This window comes from Clytia hemisphaerica, unplaced genomic scaffold, assembly GCF_902728285.1.
Source record: "Clytia hemisphaerica strain Z4C2 unplaced genomic scaffold, Clytia hemisphaerica genome assembly, whole genome shotgun sequence".
NCBI lineage: Eukaryota > Metazoa > Cnidaria > Hydrozoa > Leptothecata > Clytiidae > Clytia > Clytia hemisphaerica.
The window spans coordinates 333,870-337,950 of NW_027104122.1; the positions used below are offsets into that span (position 1 = coordinate 333,870).

At 31.6% G+C, this 4,081-nt stretch overlaps 1 long non-coding RNA gene across 1 annotated transcript; it reads right to left on the reverse strand.

The window, feature by feature from the left end:
• Positions 1-929: 929 nt before the first annotated feature.
• Positions 930-3,525, reverse strand: LOC136813548 (uncharacterized). The gene is made up of 3 exons (XR_010847494.1): positions 3,458-3,525; positions 2,179-2,253; positions 930-1,935 (listed from the first exon to the last, which is right to left on the reverse strand). It is a non-coding gene; the product is annotated as an uncharacterized lncRNA (long non-coding RNA).
• Positions 3,526-4,081: the final 556 nt, after the last annotated feature.

Below are 4,081 nucleotides of genomic sequence, written 5' to 3' on the forward strand. Positions count from 1 at the left end.
TCTGAAGACTTGGTGTCTCTAGATTCAGAGGCTTCATCCTAGCTGTCTCTTTACAGCATTGAGCATGATTACTTTGCCCTTACCCAGTACACACAGGATAAATAATTTGTCTGTAGCTAAATATAGCTGTGGTTGTAAAAGTGATTTCCAGCAGAATCCATAAAGCAAGCTAACAATAGATATAATGGTTCAGAATAGACAGACAGCATTTTCACCCCCCCTATGTTTTGGTAGGGGGTGTGTGTGGTCTTCAAATTCTCATACAACCCAGTCACTGGGCGAAAAAAGAGATTTCCAGTGTGTGGAAAGGCGTGGAAATGTGACAATTCCACATCTTTCCAATGAGTGGAATGATGGTCTTTCCACATCCATTGGAAAGTTAATAAGGTTACCTTTCTATCTTTCCACAAGGTCATCTTTCTAACTTTCCAATCAGTGGAAAGATCATTACTCCAACTTTCCAACTATTAGAAACTTCACTTTTCAAACTGGTGGAAATACGTAAATGTCAACTTTCTACATCTTTCAACTGATCAAAAATTTCATCTTTCCACATCGATTGGAAAGTTTGTAAGGTTACCTTTCTATCTTTCTACAATATCATCTTTCTAACTTTCCAACAATTAGAAAGTCCATATTTCGAAAAAGTGGAAATACGAGGAAATATCAATCTTCCACATCTTTCCATACTGTTCAAAAATTTCATATTTTCACATTGATTGGAAATTTAGTTAGGCTATCTTCAAGCATTTGAAAATTCTTTTTTCTAAAGGTTGTAAAAACGTGGAATTTACGTTATTTCTAAATCTTCCAAGCTATTGGGGATTTGATCTTTCAACAATAATGGAAAGTTACAAAGGTTTGAAATCTGTAATTCTTTCCAAACAGCTGAAAGCTCTAATTCCCACAAGAAATTAGAAGTTATATAATTAGTGACAAGTTGTGTTTCTTGCTATTAATGCTACTAATTTGAGAGTAAAATTTTGACTAATAAAATATTTCATAATTATATGCTTTTACATCGATAAGTTAAAAGCCACTTAATCATGCATGTGATATGGAAATAAAATCTAAAGTACACAGTTTTCATAAGAATTACATAAATCCGGGAAAGCCTCAAATTTTTCAATTTTTGGAATATCTTTCATTTAATCATCAAAATTTTCTCTATTCAACTACCAAGTATTGTCTCAAGCGTGAGAAAAAGAGGAAGGAAACAAGAACTAATAATTTCAAATTTCAAAAGCCCAAGAATAATTTTAAGCCTTGTTTATTTTATAAATGGAAGACAAATAAATTTTAACTGAAAAATATTTTGAGCCTCAGCATGATTTTTAAAAGTTTGCAAATATTTGAGTCTTGCGATTCTTATAAAAAAATTAATCTAATCACAAATAATAATTTGAAAGAATTAAAAATGGTGAGGAAGAAAGCTTGAGAAATCAAATTCAGCTACCATAAACCAGATTTTAACTTTATATATTGAGGGTTATTTTTTTCTAAAATGTTTAGAAAACTCTAAGGTTGCAAAAAAAAATCATTGTCAATCTTGCCTGGACACTCTTAAAAAGCTTTAGAGTATAATGATGAATCATTTTGATGATCTAAAAAACTAATAAATAAATAATAAATAATATAAAAAACTCTTACCAAGATAATCTAATTTCCATTGATTTCAAATTAAATGAAAAACTAAAAATAATGCTAAACTGTATATATTCCAAAGAGGAAACTTGAATAAAAACATGAAGCACAAGCAAAACCAAGTTTACATCAAATTCATTTGATAATTGTTCAAAAGTCAGCTTCCACTATATAGCTATAAAAATTGGTATGCAGCAATCATTTGAATAATGGCTGGGATAAATTCATAAGTCGATTTAATCGATATTGAAAATCACAGCATCCTACAACACTTTGATTGGACCATCTCTCCTGAACAAAATAAGAAAATACAAAAGCATTTAATTCATCAAGTCTGCCAGAAGTCTTAGAAACTATCAACTTTGGTACATGATACCAGCAGTCAAGTTGTTGCTTGCATCTCCCTGATGCCTGAAGGAGAAAAGTTTCTAGTACGAATTCAGTTTGTAATGCTCTTATTAGTTAAACTTAGGATACTCTCTGATTTTAATTGTGTTGAATACAAAAGAAATTTGAAGAAAAATACATACTTACAATATCAAATTTATTGCAGAACAATGACAATGATTTTATCCATGTTCACATCAACACATTGTCGAACGTTGTGACCTGAGGTGAGGAAGAGTAAAGCATATTTACACACCAGCTTGAATTAAAGAATTATCTAATCTCAGCTGTAAAAAAGCTAAAAGCATTTAAAGCTGAAACTTTTTTATTCTTCTATCCATCCCATTTAAAATGCCTAACATTTTGTGTAATCAGAGAACAATTATTTCTATCATTATGAAAAAACCAAAACCAAAAATTTAATTCATTCTCACTTTAGTTTAGCTAATTTGTTTTAATTACAATTTTCAAGAGACAATTTGATGCAATATAAATATAGATTTGATACTTCTTTGTGCTGTTCTGTAAATCTTGAAAAAATATATGGAGCACAACCCTTTCATAGCAAATGGACCAGGCTGGACTTAAAAAGGTTGGTTTGTCAATCCCCAAACCCTAGATTTTGAAGATGGGTAGGTTGGAAGGAAAAATTATTTTTTTCTCAAGGTTTAGTTCCTAGTTTAGTTGTTCCCTTCTTAGCCTCAATTGGACTGCATAATTCCACAAAAATGTTAGAAAACTGCTGAAAATCATATCCTGAATGCAACATATCAAGTGCAAAAAAAGGGGGGTTTGTCAGTTAGTAGGGGTTCGAAATACCGTTTTCACGTCTAAATTTTTGCTGAATCCCGGAATCTCGAAAATTGAAAAAAATAATAACACCGTCACACCGGTTTGTACAAGTTCAAATACCGGCTAATGACAAAAAAATAAGGCCAAATATCGTCACCGTCTAATTTTAAAATACCGTTTTCCCTTCTTTTTTTCGACTTAAAAATGGCCAACCCCCGTCACACCGTAAAAATACAACCCCCCCCCCCCAATAAAGGACGGCTATTCAAGTTTCCATTGAACCTATTTCTATATCTATTTATTTAATTTGAATAAACTTTACAAAAGTCTCGTAAAACATGTCTAGGTCTGTTTCTTTAGAATTTTAGAAATACAGTATTTATTGTTGCAATACATTCACTAGAAACAACAATCATAGAAAGAAAATATCTAGTCACAGTCCCCTGAAAAGGCATTAATGTGATATTGCCAGAGGCATCTCTCAGAAAAAAGTGACAGACTGCTGAAAAAGTGCCAAAGAAAGCATCATGTGAAAGAGTCTCAGAAAAACTATTCCAGCTAAGACAAAAAGGACATTTTCAGTTCTAATATTCAAGTGGCTAAACTCTGAAAAGTAGCTAAATTTGGTACTTACAAAGGCTTAGGGGAGAAATCTCCTCTTCTTCCAACAACTTGGTTTGGCTTGCTTCCTGCTTTCTGCTTTCATCAAACAGAATTTTGAAAGACTTATTTTTTCCAATGTTTTGAATTTGTAGACGAAAATGAAAACCGGGGGTTACAACCGAACAACTCAAAGTGGTTTTTAATTATTTAGCACATGTTTAGCACAATCTTTACACTTTGCTAGGTGTATAGATATTTTGAATTTATTTTAGACTTTTATATATTCTGAAAATAAATCATGAATTTAAACGTAGTTGAAAAAAGGATATTTTTACAAGTTATTCTTGACCCCCAGAAATCTTATGTTTTTCATTAATATTCAAAATGGCCAACGCGCCATAACCAAAAAAGCGCGCGCACACATTTAGACTTTGAAAACCGTGGGTTGACAAATTTTGATTTTCTGATATGCCTTAAAAAATGACACTATTTTATACAGAATTAGATTATGCCAAAAAAGTGATGCTTTTAATTAAGGGATAATAGGAATAAGTAGGGTTGCTTAATTGAATCGTTTGATTCGGTTCCGGGGATAGTAAATATTTTTAAAAATTTGAAAGTGAAGAAAACAACTTTCCATAGATTGGAAATTCCA